At 42.3% G+C, this 14,976-nt stretch overlaps 1 long non-coding RNA gene across 2 annotated transcripts in view; it reads right to left on the bottom strand.

Annotated features, from left to right (window-relative positions):
• Positions 1–7,846, bottom strand: part of LOC116441164 — a 48,530-nt gene extending 40,684 nt beyond the window's left edge. The window contains exon 1 of one of the 2 annotated variants that reach the window (XR_004238925.1): positions 7,118–7,846. This is a non-coding gene — a long non-coding RNA (uncharacterized LOC116441164). Of the gene's footprint in view, positions 1–2,782; positions 3,287–7,117 lie in introns of those variants that run through there. The other variant, XR_004238924.1, reaches the window with a different exon arrangement.
• Positions 7,847–14,976: the final 7,130 nt, after the last annotated feature.

Genomic DNA, 14,976 nt, shown 5'->3' with positions numbered 1-14,976 from the left:
TAAACAAGATTATTTTATGAACATGGAAATTAGAGAAGGTCAATAAACAAACCCTATTTTCATAACATCTTTTGCATTGTTCCCCCAAGAGAACCAGAGCAGAAAGTGAATGATGTTTTTATGAAAACTCCAGCTCCACATACTCTGCTGCTGTTAATCAGTGCTCTTCATTGTTCTGGGGCAAGACTGTGCACCAGCTGAGGGTGAGGCCTCACCTGGATTGGGGGTCAAAGACAACTACACTAAAATGAGCAGTAGTAATATGATAAAAACCAGAAATAAGGTGCAGGAGAATGGGCCCCTCTCCAAGAAGTGCTGAATGCATCTTAGGCAGACAGGCTATGTGCTTTGAGAAGTAGGTTGCAATTAAATCATCCATCAGTAAGTGGGTGAATGGTCATTTTTTTGGCTGAGCAATAAGCAGGAGAGCTTAACAGTCTACTAAAACATCCTATGGCCCACCTTTTGAGGTATCACCATATTAAGAATTTTCTTCCCTGAAGGTACTTCCACACTGCAGCAGATGTCACTGACTTGGCAGTGTTTGAAGGGTCTATTAAAAGTAAAGTAATTAATTACTTGGGCTATCATCACAGCACTGCTTTTGAGATATTTTAAATGGTTTATTATTGATAGCCTTATGCTGGAATATGCTGAGCACCTTCACATTCACCCCTGGACACTGAGACAAGGGCCAGCGCAGGCTCCTCAGACACTGAACATCCTCGTGTCTCCTCCTGAGGCTGCTGCTCCGTGTGGCACTCAGCACAGGGCCCAGTGCCACCACTCCTAGGAGACCTGACCCAGCAGCAGGCACAGTGGCCAGCCCTGGGTGTTTGGAATACTGAATCCTGTATCAGTTGATGGTTTGGGAAAGTGATATTCCCTGCATCTGGGTAGGACCCACACCAGAGCATGACAAGAAAGGAGCATCAGGGATGAGCTACTCCATGCTGACCATAACCCCTCTGCCTTGGTCAAGGGACCAATCACACGTAACCTGTGGTGATAACAAGGATGAAGAGACGAGCCAGGATGAAGGGGAAAAATTGTGCCTTGGAAGGGGGGAAGGAAAGATGTTTTCTCTGAGTGTTTTAGTGTTTGTCTTTTTGCCTTCCAATACCCAAATAATTAATTTCATGCATAAGGAATTGGCAATATATTAATTCAATTTTCCTCAAGTCTAGCCTGTTTTGCCCATGATGGTAACTGAAAGTGATCTCCCTGTCCTCATTTCAACACACAAGTTTTCTCATTCCTGATCTTCCCATTCTCTCTCCCCTTCCTGTTATGGAGGACAGCGAGTGAGCAACTGGTGGGAGTTTGGCTGCCAGCCATGGCCATCCCACCACACTTAGATACCAAACATCTCACATGGACAAATACTGAATCGTGTGCAGGGAACTGGGAATGACAGCACCTGTGGAAACCTCAGTGAAAGGGATGGCTCCCGGTGCCCGCTGATCACCAGACTCAGACAGAGCTATGCCACCACCTTTTTGCTAAACCATCTGGCTGCATCTAATTTCTTTGTGAGGGAGTGCCTCTTGGGTTCTGCTAAATTTCTGCCAACAAATTTGACTTCCATCTTGGGACAGAAAATGCAGTATAGCAAAGCATCCTTGAAAAATTGCTGAGCTCTTCTCTGAGGCAGTTATGACAGCATCTATTGCCAATAAAATGAAAAGGAACAAATTCTGAGAGGTGAAAAAAATCTATAGGCATACAGAGGATAAGAGAAGTAAGAGTAATCTACTGCCTAGGTCTCTAAAGCACAAACCTTATGTTAATTTCAGTTGCTTATATTGCTGCTGTTTGTTTCATTTTAGACATGCCACCAGGAACCAAAGAAGAAGCATCACATGTAGGGTTAGATTGTAGAAGATGATTTACGCACAGCTTCCTCCCAAAATCGATTTAAAATGTCTCAGATATGAGCCAGGTCATGCAAACTAAGGTATCCCCAAACATTATAAACAGTACAAATAAATATGAATTTGAAATATGAAAAGAGGGGGATGTCTCCAGGCATCTTTCTCAGCATCCTCCCTCGGTGATAAGGAAGACAGTCATTGGCACACTAATGACAGCCATGTTCAGTATTAGAGGGGAACTTTTTTCAAGTGCTACCAAGGGCCAAGAAATATTACATGGGAGGTAATATAAGTGTGGTTAAAATAGAAATAAAGTTGAACACAAGCGGATTTAGGACCTCACCTGAACTCTATTGAATAGAAAGGATAGAAAGCCCTTGACTCAGTGATGCTTTTTACCTTTCTTAAGAGAGAGGCATTCAAACTAGCATTTTCTCTGTAGCAAACAAAGCTACAGATACTCCTGTAAGCCCAGAGACAAATCTGAAAAGCAACGATAATGAAAATGAACTAGAAGTGAAAGCAGGGAGCTCGCTGGGTATGACTGTGTCATGCAGTTTGGCAGCTAGGCAAACTAATATATTTTGGGCTGCAAACATATATACATGATGTGGTGCTGTGCCAAGTGATTCAGGCTGGCTCTAAAAGAGTCAGTTGTGTAATCAAAACCTCTATGGCCATGTTTGCTTGGCACCCCATTTGATCTCAGAGGAGTAGAATGTTTTACCTCAGTAGCAGGTGGCATCAGAGCAACACTAGAGCTGGCCAAACCCAGACTAATTTTCAGCTACAATGCAGGTCCTCCATCCAGGAAAGCTTTCCCATGAAAGAAAAAAAGGCTGTGGGGGAAAAAAAACCCCAACACCCAGGAATCATCTGTACAGACTGTCATGGCTGGTTACACTTACCTGAAGAGAGGAAGTGTTCCTTGTAGCTGCTACAAGATCTGCTAGATGCTGTCTGCTGGCCACAGTGGTGTTCCCAATGAGGCAAACTCTCTCCTTTGGAATAGGAAAAGGCTGTACTTGATCCCAAAGTAGAGACTGTGGATGAACAGGCTAAATTTTCCTGTTTGAACTCTGAATTTACATGAGAAGTTTACCATTTGAGTATCATCCTATTCTGCACTGACTTCTCTTTTTCTCCCCCTCTTTCTGCAAACTGAAAGAAATGGATTAACTAGAATTCAGTTGACCTTCTGTTGTTTAAAACTGAGTCTTACTTGTTATGCTCATACAAGGTGGCACAGATTTAAGCAGACATCCAACCTAGACAGGCAGGCTTTTATGTTATGTAAAGCATAAGCAGATTTCCAAGCAAAGCTACTATTAACCTCTGCCTAATTTTTTCTAAAAAGGATTTTTTAAAAGAATTTGAAAGCAGGGCAAAGCAAAACCTGTATTTCAGAATAAGGCCTGTTAAGCAAACATCAGTGAGATAATACATGACTCAAACATACTGCAATGCTTCCCTTCATCTGTCTTTCCATTTACAGAATCAAAATCACAGAATGGGTGAGCTTGGAAGGGGCCACAGTGGTTCAACCTCCCTGCTCAAGCACAGTCATCCTAGAGCACATTGCAAGAACTCTTGAATATCTCCAAAGAGTGAGACTCCAGAGCCTCTCTGGGCAATCTGTTCCAGTGCTCGGTCGCCCACACAGTAAAGAAGTTCTTCCCCATGTTCAGGTGAAACACTGTGTTTCATTGTGCCCATTGCTTCCCATCCTATTACTCAGCACCACCAAGCAGAGCCTGCCTCCATCCTCTACTACTGTTCATAGTAGTTGCAATTATAATTCTTGTTTATATATACTGTTGTTAGATATATACTGCTGTTAGATACATATTATTAGTAGATATTTAGAATAGAGACTCAACAAGGTAGAGGTCTTGTCAAGCCGCTGAAGGGGGGGAATGATGCCTTAGGACTTTGGCTTTTATATTTTTCAGATCCTGTACTGCTCTAGTGTGTAACTCAAACTCCTTACAGCCTGTTAGCTGCTGTTCTCCCATTCTGGTTAGACATGACAAATCTTCTCAAGGCCTGAGACTCAAGGACACCTTGTTGTCCCAGGCCCCAGAATATGTAAACATGCCACTAAAAAGAGGGGAACAAACTTGGAGTAATTACTTCATTACCTGGAATTGTAATTGGAAAATTAACCCTAATATGCAAATGGACCAAACTTACAAAAGTGTGAAAAACTCATGACCTGTTGTCCATTTTGGGTGTAGCCCTAGGGCTCTGTCTGCCCATAAGTGTACCTTGTTGAAGGCCCTTCAATAAATACCCACTTTTATCCTCTCAATTTTATCTACCCTCAGTTTTTAGGTAGCCCCAACAAGGCATCATTGGCACTCCCCTTCAGATACTAAAAGACATTGATGAGGTCCCTTCTGAGTTGCATCTTCTCAAGGCTGAACAGGCCCAGCTCCCTCAGCCTTTTCTGGTAAAAAAGATGCTCCAGTCCCTTAATCATCTCTGTTGTCCTCCGCTGGACGTGCTCCAGCAGCTCCATGTCTCTCTTGTACTGGGGAGCTCAGAACTGGACACAGCGCTCCAGGTGTGCCTCACCAGGGCTGAACAGAGGGACAGGATCACCTCCCTGAACCTGCTGGCAGTGCTCATCCCAGTGCACCTCAGGACACCGCCGGCCTCCCTGGCCACAGGACACGCTGCTGGCTCACGGACACCTTGTCACCCACCAGGACCCCAAGGTTGTTGTCCGCAGAGCTGCTTTCCAGCAGCTGAGCCCCCAGCCTGTGCTGGTCCATGGGGTTATTCTTCCCCAGCTGCAGGACCCTGCACTTCCCTTTGCTGAATTTCAGGAGGTTCCTCTCTGCCCATCTCTCCAGCCTGTCGAGGTCCCTCTGAAGGGCTGCACAGCCCTCTGGGGTATCAGCCACTCCATTTTAGGTTGAATCTTACCATTGGGTGGCCCCTCTTGCTGTGTGTGCTGCACACCTTGATCCTCACACACCTGTGTATTCCTGTAACAGTAATAACCATAACTACTCTGAGATAGCAGAGGATGGTACTGCAGGGAAGATTAGCTCATGGTGTAGGTGTTAAGAATTTACTACTTAATTTGGGAAACATCAGTTGAATATAAAGAAGCAATTGTATTGCTACTTTCTTCTCTCTTAATCATGTGCCAGAAGCTTCTTATTAAGGATATTTAAGTGACCTGTGTGACAAATCACTGCCTCAGTACTTTTCCTTATGGGTACTGCCACAATTGTGTTGTCACAAATCCAGCCAGTAACATTTCAGCATTCTGCCAGGAGCAGACCAGAGAATGAACTAGGACACAGAGTTTACTGCTTAGCAGTTTAGTCCTCAAAGACTGACAGTGCCCAAATTCCTCTCAATTCATGCCCACTAGGAGGAACCAGGTAACCACTCCTGCTTTTCCTTTTTCATCCCTTACCACTTTGAAGAGGGCTGACTGTGGATCTCAGACACTGAAAACCAGACCTATCAGGTAATGTAGCACTTCTCTCCTTTTATAGCAACAGGATTATTTCCTCTAGGCTACTGTATTCTAAGCATATAGAATGAAGACAATTATCTTGGTCCTCAATAGTTGGGTGCTCTAATCTGCTTTTCCCTGTGTTTGGATCAATCCTGTCTTTTTTGAAACCTCTTTGAATCTTTCCTAAATGTCTGTATCAGTAACAGCTGATCAAAACTCAAAACTTCCACCATGTGGGGAGGCCCAATAACGATGAAGTCGTAACACCCTGCACTACGAATTTTAACATTTCTGACACTCCTCTAGTTCAGATGCAGCTAGAGATAGGCACATTCAAACAGCCATCCATTAAAGCCTAACCAAGGCTAAAATAGACAGGCTGTGCAGCTTCAATGTGAATATTTATTTCTCTAGTTTCTCTTAACTCCTGCAATCTAACCCCTCCGCCCAACAGTGTAGGGTGCTGATCTCACGTCTGCATAAGATACTGACCAACCTCAGGCAACACAAACTTCAAAACAGGCTTTCCATCCTCTCTGGAAGATGTCAAAACATTCAAGTTTGCTTTATAATTAAAAATACAAAAAATGGCAAAATAAAATACTGAAATTTTTTTTCAAAGTGCTTTGTACCAACTTAGACTGTATGCAACATCTAAAATTATAATTGGAACAAGAGGCTTTTAGCTTGTCAAATTTAAAAAAAGGTTCAAAAACTTTCCTTGGAATTTTAAGCTGAATGTGTTTGTGCATGTGAAATACAATTTCCAACACCAAACCTGGTTGCTTGAAAATTTTCAGCTGTTTTGCTTTAGTAATTTTGCTCCTGTTCCCTGAACAGCTGATTGTTTTCACTGTTTTCAGTTAATAAACAGCACATAATTAAACATAAACAAGGTACCACTGCAGCATGACTTGATGGAAAAGGAGTTACCTCAGTGGTACCACGCAACATATGCAGGGCTCTGAATTAGATAAGAATAATGTGGTTTAGCTTTTCGCTGCAGAGTTTCAGTGATTCTGGTCTCCCCTAAAAAGACATGAACAGAACTAGGGCAAGTATTCACACTAAAAATCATATTGACAAAGCAGAAAGGACTTAGTAAAACTGCACAGGTCTGTTTTACACCCTTTGCTGTTACTTCAGGTATAAGCATTGAAATTTGGACTTATAGATGTTTTCAATACATGTTTATCTGTCCACCCGATTATATTTTAGGGGAACAATCATTAACTAAGTACCTATGTTACCATGATCTTAATCATTGTGTGGTCAATTTTGAGTGCCTTTTAATATAGCTTTTAAAAAGCAATCTTTATAGCTAGGCATAGTGAAAACACTTTCTAAAAGGAATTTTGCAGGAATATTTAGCTTTGAAAGCACAGATAGCCCGGAGAGATGTGTGTTCTCCACCCAGTACCTAGTGGATATTTCCTGTATCAGAGCATCCTGGGCACAACTCTCAGAGAAGCAGGCAAACATTCAAGAATTCTATGATCCCCTGCAGCACTACAGCATGGCACAGAGGGCTCCTCTGAACATGGAGCTGCAGTAATGCAATGCTAGAGTTAATGTGAAAGCTGCAGACATCACCAAAGCAATATACCTTACTAACTCATTTTCCTGTATCCCCCTCCTGCTGCTTATCCTACAAGACAGTTCTCTGCCCAAAATGGGACTTCACCTGGCATGGACTTAATCTGAGTTATAGGGAAAGAAAAGCACCAGAACAAGATATAAGGGATCTTCGGAAGTTGCAGCTCACCTCTACGATTCCTTGCGTTTTCCATCCTTGAATAGCTCTGAACAACCATGCAGTGAGCAGCCTTTGTCCTTTACAGATGGGACTGGTCTGGCCTCAGAAGCAACCCACTTTGTGAATACCTCTGCTACGTGAGTCCTGATTTCAGCCTATCCTTTACAAGCGTATAGGCAAACAAAGGAAGAAAAAAAAAGATAAAAAAGAAACCAGACTATCTAGTATTGTCTCAATTTAAAACATGAGTGACTGCAAGAGCTAGGTACTTCTACAGCCAGCCACATTCCTAGTATCCCTGTGCACAGTCTATGTAATTCGTAGTATGTTTTATCTATCCTTCAGTAGGTCCATCTGTACGTATGCTATAGTTACCACAGGACAGTTAAAAATACATCCTAGGTGTAGCAATACATAAGGCAGATCCTCACCAGTAAAGTAGGAAATGAGTAATTCCCCACTCTCCTGAACAATTCTTCACAATGACAACTCCCTCCTTCCCACACACCTACACTCTCACACGCCTGGAGAAGCCGGGGGCGGGGGAAAGCTGAGCTTTGCAATGTTGTCTGGAAGCTCATCAGATCCGGGCTACTTCCAATTAAAGGAGGGAGCAAGTTCAAAGCCTCTGCTGCTCTCTGCTCTGAACTGGCATTATGCTCAGAGACAGCTGCGCCTGCTGCCGAGACACAAGTCTGCTGAGCCAGAGAAGAACATGTATGAGCATGTCCCCCTTCAGGAAATAAAAACAGGATAGCAGGGAAATCCCAAACCTACTCAGGTGGCTTACAGTACTGGAACACCAACTTGAATTAACAGGAGAAAATGGCAACCAAATCCAGGTGAACTACAGTGGCTTCTGAGCACTGGCAGAAGATGCTGAGGGGGAGCAAAGACCACAGTGAGGAGATGCACAGAGGGGAAGGTAATCCTGGCACTGTTCACATCATCATGCTGTGTGGATCTGAAAGGTTCCAAGATGGAGGCTACTTTGCACCATTGGCTTTTTCTCCCTCCCTTAAATGCATGCACTTTTAAAGTCTCTGGTTTTCAAATCCTAGCTATTGTACTGGGAAATTAAGAAACAGCATTCCAGAACAGTAAGATATTTCAGCAACTATCAGGAAGATATGCGTGATGATAAGCTGTATAATTTGTCACATCATTTCCCTTCTACCAACTGTTAAAGGATTCTGAATTGAGATAAAAATTGCCCAATTGCTGCCATCAGCTTGGGCGTGGATTTTTTGCAGCATCCATCAAATCTTGAGAGTCAGTTCACTGACTAGAAATGGAGCTACAAACACACACCTTGTATTCGCCATGACAAATACAGTGACAACAGTTGCAGTGGGTCCCATCTCTAAGCTTTATCTGGTCCTTGAATATCATTAAAGAAGGGAAAAAGAGTGGGGAGAAAACAGATACTTGCATCCTTGTGATCCAAAACAACTTTAAGCAGAGGTAGGTTCCTACTGCCCTCTGCTGTAACATCCTTTTAGGACTTCTGAGAAGGAAGCACCAAGCACGACCGCCTGACGAGCACACTGGGTGTTACACTCAGATTGTACTAAAACTGTGGGCAGTGGAACAAGACAGTTAAAAACAATAGGCTTTGGTTTCTTGCTGCTGCTTTTAATTCTTGAAGTGGATATAATCTTCCCAGATGTTGACCCAGGCTCTACCAAATTACTGGTAAATCTCCCTAGCAAAATGTTCCAGTGAAGCTGCCCAAAGCCTCTTTTGCACTGCACAATCACTGCCGCACCAGAAACACACCAAATTTTCCTCGCAGCAAAACAGGATGCTTTGACTAGACAACCCGAGTGGTTTATATATATTTTAAAGAGAGAAAAAAAAGTCTGATTCATCATCTTAATATAAGACAGCAATATCACTCAGGTAATGAATAACAAAGAAAGCTGGTCACTATGCAACACTGGCATCTATTTGCAAGTTGATCCATATTTACAGAATTTCTTTCAGCTGTTTTTCCAGTAGTTCTTGATGTTCCTTGAAAGTTTTACAACTTATGGACACTTCTACAGAGCTACAGGCTTATACAGCAAAACTTGAACAATTCATTTTTGTCTGTGTTCTTTTCCTTTACTATTCAAACACTAACAACACTAAATTTACCGAAGCTGGCTGTGATTTATCGTGTTTCTACTCTTGCCTCTACTGTTCATGCAAACAAAATCACTTCCTATAGAAAACAAGATACATTTAGGGGCAGTAAACAAGATGCATCTATTTAGTTTGACACCATAGCCCTTCCCCCTCCCAAAATAAAACAGACATCACAATGATGGGAGGAAGCACTACCGTAACATGACAATTTCAGCTTGGCAACATGCACGTGTGAAAGATTGCATATGTAAAACATATTGTCACATATAGAGAAGCTCCACATAAATACAAGCAGAGGCTGAGATTCTCAATGCCATTGGGGTATGCACATACTTCCTGTTAGAAGGAATAGGAACTGGACATGCAAATCCCTCTAGTGGACTTGAAAGCCTCTTCTGTGAACAGTTTGTGACACCAACGTTTATTCTTCCTGTAATTTCATTCCCAAAGTCTTTTCTTTAACTCTGCAAGCTGCTGTATTTGAGAGAGAAGTCTATGTCAAGGCTGCAACATATGGACACTGTACTGACCCATAGATAAATCCACACCTGCATATCTACACCCTCATACAAGGCTAACAAGATTCCTTGCCTTTCTAATACCCTCTCTGAACTTTGGATCAAGTTTCCTGTATGAGCTGCTATCCCTTCAAAGAAAGGAGGACATAATTACAGCTCTCAAATGGCCTGAGGCATTCAATTTCTTATTTATTTTTTTAAGGCCTGCATTCAACTTACATGAAAAGGGCAAACAGTAACCTAATGAGACATTTTAGTTATGGGAAATCCTGGGAAAAAAACTGCAGAACAGAGCCTGCAGGCAACTGCACAAATGCTAGTGAAATTTGTGATTCTGTGAGGTTTTCAGAATAATATCAAATGACTGGAATAAATATGTTCAAGGAATGGGCTGGATCTTTTTTAAGATCTGATTCTGCTCTTAAACTGTGTCTCTAGTATAGAGATATGCAGGTGGATGCCTGCTACATACCCAACTGTTAACCCTTTAGATTTCAGCTGAGCCTTCTTCAGGGCTTTTTTTAATCTTCTTAACAAAAGTCCCACTTCAACAATTTTTCTGGGTGAGATTAAAAATGCAATTATCCCACATAAAAAAAACCAAACAAACAACACCCAGCAAATAAGAACAGGCTCTGAAAACTGAACTAGAGATTTGGAACAGAGTTTCTGTGGAGTCTAGGCCGTGGCTTTGGGGAAAGAGTGCCCTAACACGGGCAATTCCCTATCTCTTTATGGAGGATTGGTCACCTTGGCCTCAGGAACTGGAGCTGGTGCCTGGATGGGCTACCCCCCACACGCCTGTGCTCTGGCATAACTGTGGGGCCATCTCTGCCATCTTCTTCCTTTCTATCACAATTTGTAAAAACATAGGAAATTATGTCAGAAGTCAGCATTAGAAAAAATTAAAAGATTGGTCAGTCAGACAGATAACGGTCAGAAAGTATAGGGATTACCCTTGCCCATGTAAACTTATTTAGGACATTGCAAAACATCTTGCCTTCAATTGCAGCATGAGATAAATGATGCCCAACTATCTCTGCTTAAAGGTTGGTTGTCTTTGATGCAATGGTTTTAGGTCTGTTTGGACCTCAGAGACCGCAGCCCTGCTGGGCACAGTAGCTAAAGGGAACAGCCATGTGATGGATTCCAGGGGCTCTCTGGTAGCCAGGACCTGTGCTTTGCCAGCAGCTGGGGCTGTATGTGTGTGTCAGCACTGCAAGGAGCTCACGGGTGAGCCGCAGTATCCTACTGCTTCCTGGAGGTGATCGAGGCCAGGCTGGATGAGGCCTGGAACAACCAGATCTAGTGGGAGGTCCCCCCCTGCAGGGGGGTGGAATGAGATGGTCTTTAAGGTCTCTTCCAACCCAAACCATGCTGTGATTCTGTGAATAATGTATAGACTACATGGGAAGGGACTGGGGACACTTAGCCCCAGCTTTGGAGAACATCTGATTCCTATCTGATGTTGGTTCTTAACTAGCAGTACACAAGACAGAAGAGCCTACTATTCCTCTGTCACAGTATATATGTGAAATTAAAAGCAATTGCAAAATTTAGGGGATGAAATAGCAGGCCAAAAGCCACATTCTGCTTTGAAGTACAACCATGCAATTTTGTTGAGGTCAAAGAACATGGGGAAAAAAAATCAGGTTTTTATTTTTAATAAGAAGAAATTACTTGAATGAGTGACAAAATATTTCTTAGCTAAACCCCAAGGGACAAAGAAGCTTCTCAAGAAAGGATCAGACATGTAGAGGTTCTAATTACTGACTGCAGAAAGTATGCATGAACAGGATAAAGATGTGAACAAGGAAAGATCAGAGCTGCCATTAATGTACTTTGCTGCCATGTCAAAGAGCTACTATTTATGATCCTGATCTGGATAAGTGATTGAACACTTCCATGAAGTTCAGTACACAAATAGTCCTAATGACTGAAAGGGAACTACCACTGTGTTTAATTAAGTACACACTTCGGTTCTCCACTAAATCAGTGTTTAAAAGGACTAAGGACTGCTAATCCATACAAAAGCTTCCTTCTAGGTTATATACTTGAAGAATGTGATTGAATAAATTGATCTGAAAGGCTAGAGTACAACTACTGTTCTACACTACTTTTCAATAGTGCAAAACTTCCAAAAGAGAAAGCAAAACCAGCAGAACCCTAACATTAGCAAGCCCCATTGGCTTTGAAAGCAGTACTGAAATCACAGGGTGGAAGTATGACAAGAAATGTCAGAATGTTTCTGGTTTTGCTTTCATCTCCAATTAATTCTCAAGTTTGCACAAAGCCTTCTCTTTTGTAACACCTATTTTACTCCCTAGAAAAGGATACAGACTCAGCAAATCTTAAATTATATACTATTTCAAATCTTATATAATTTACTACTCCTCTTGGCATACAAATTATTCCACAGAGGTTGATTACCAGATTCCACAGAGGTGGAAGGCAAGACCTGTCCTCTCACTCTCACAAGTTAATCTGATTGATTAAACAAATCCATCTGAACAACTGATAGGTACTACTGCCTTCAGACTCTGCAAAATCAAAGTCCATATGGCTACAATACTTCTTCACCAACAAAGTCCCAAAACCCTTGATGAGCAAAAGTCAGATGAAGCAGACCTGCTCTCTGCTGAAAACATCAGAAGGAGAGAAGAAGCAGTATCACCTTATTTCATCATTAGCATAATAAAGTGTCTCCTTGGGACATGTCAGCAGCATGAAGATAGCCATGTTTATCGTGAGTTTTCTTTCCTCCTCCTTAGAGAACAGTCTCACAAGAGAGTAGCCAGTTGACTGCTTGAGTGAGAACTCAATTTCTTCAGGTTGTATTGGGGTGAGGCCCCCATGGCATCATCTTCCTCTTCCTCATATAATCTTACACAGGTTCCAGCATCTTACACAGTCCCTGAAGATGTGAGCAGTTTATCTCAAACACTTTCCTGAGGGGCAAACTGAGGCAGACTGCTCTTGCCCTGTCAGCAGAGGGTTACAGAATACGATATACACAATCTCCAAGGGCAGTTCTTACTTCCACTAGCTCAGCTCTATTGCATATCACCTGTCCAAAGCCATTTTCCCTTCAAAGGACACCCTTTCCTTTCAGGAGACAGCTGGCAGCTTTCTCTTCATTAGTAACAGTCTTGAGATAAACCTAAATGAAACTTCAAGTTGCTGAGGCTTCCAGGTCACCTTTCTTCCATCAATACAGGATTAGGCTTTGGAGCAACTTTCCTGGAATTCAAATTATACAGTCATTAGATACTGAACAGGATGACTACAATGAGAGGAGCTATTGGAAAGAGCTTCACTGAGGTTTCAACAGTCACTGTGCAGCTTCCTTCAGGATGCATTTATCAGTCTTGCAGGACTTGCAGACATGTCTGTAGGAGTAAACTAGAGAGGGCCTGGCCTTGGGGCCAAGCACTACCACACAGCTGCTGTATTATTTAGTTTTTAGCATAAACCTTGACACTTTCACCCATGCCAAAATGCCATTTACAAACATGTAAATCCCCATGTACATCCATTTCCACACTGCCCAAGAAAGACCTTGCAATGCACAAGAACTTACTGTAAGAGTGAGAGGGCAGAAGATTTCTGTTATGTGGACTTCCTACATCCCACTACAGACATTCTTTGGTGAATACTTGATAAAATACCTAAGACAAGAGAAACGGACTGAGGTGAGTGCTTGATCTGAAAAGACTCATTATGTACAGGTATGTATTACAGGAACCAACTAAGCTTAGTTTACTATTTCATGGTTATGTGGAATCATACAATCATTTCCATTAGAAACAACCTCTAAGATCATCAAATCCAACCCTTAAGTAGTGGCAGTTCTTCTCTGGGTGTGCCTTCTCACCAAAATCAGTGGGAAGTGAATAGGTGCAAGAGGACACTGACCTTTTCACCAGCAAGGTTGTGCCTACCCTACTCCTGTATCACTGGAAACTGAGAAAGGAGATCATAGAAAGAGGTAGCTGCAGCCCTGGGGTATGCAACAGTACCTGTGGCAGAGAGGCAGCTCAGAAAGGAGGATGCTGTTGCCAGAGCAAAAAAAGAGTGCAGAAATTCTGGGCATCCTCTCCTGGACTCCCACAGAAAGTTAGGTTTTGTTCTGGCAGAGCCAGAAGGACAGGAGGCACTACCACCATGTGCCCTCCCACAGGGTAGAACTCTTCCTCTGGGACACAGGGCTCAGCTGGCACAGGCAGTGCAACATCTCATCAGCTGAAGCCAGACAGAGCCTGTTTCTGTTTAGCAGAAGTTCCAGCTGCTTTCAGAAATCCCAGTGATAAAGTACAAGCCAAAAGAAAGAAATCCAGATCCTATCTTTCAGTTTAGTTCCAAATTAGCAACTGTAGCCTTTAAATTGTTGCCTTTTTGCCATCATCCATGAGAAAATCAGTTGCTTGTCATGCTTCAATTAATACACGACCCGACAGGTTTTTTGTTGAGATCCAACAAACGACAGTCTGCAGATAAAAATCATCAGACAAGCTTCAAATGAGACTTTTATATTCAATAAAAGGCTAATTCCATGCAGTAGTAGATAAACCTTGATCCCAAATAGATGGCTTTTGTACAGTGTGAGACTAAACCTTTGCCTTCCAGGGTTTTTTTGGATACTACTTGCTAATGATCCATGTGGGATTCTGGCCAGAAAAGCTGACTCACTAGGGCTGGCCTGCCTCAAAGTACAGCCATCACAGCACCGAAAGCTTCACACTGGGAATGGCTGACATTGAAAAAGAGCATTTTTCAGTGCCCAGGGCACTTTGTGCAGCTTTCATTTCTATTTAGCTACTTTTCCAAGGCTTTCCATGTCCCTTCAACAATACATTTGCTGTGCAGTAGGGATCAAGAAGAGTTAACAAATTATCTTTATAGCCATTCCTTTTCATGGAAGTGAGACTAAATCCTCATAACTGCAAAACTGCTGTGCCTGGGGCTTCTGAAATGAGCTGGACGTGTATGTTCCATCTGTTTAAAGAGTAATTACAGGGATCAACATAAGCTCCTTGCTTTTTATGGAACAACATTTGCTCTTATTAGTGAAATAGCATTTTGAGAAAGTCAATAACTACAGAAATACATTGGTTGTGGATACAGCTATATTCTGTAACTCTGAGTCTTATGAATTTGAAATCAATGAACATTTAATATGCCTGGCAAATTACAAGTTTTTTCTCTAAAATACCTGCTACA

Source organism: Corvus moneduloides, chromosome 3 (assembly GCF_009650955.1).
Source record: "Corvus moneduloides isolate bCorMon1 chromosome 3, bCorMon1.pri, whole genome shotgun sequence".
In the NCBI taxonomy this organism is placed as follows: domain Eukaryota; kingdom Metazoa; phylum Chordata; class Aves; order Passeriformes; family Corvidae; genus Corvus; species Corvus moneduloides.
This window is presented reverse-complemented; position numbering and strand designations above follow the sequence as displayed.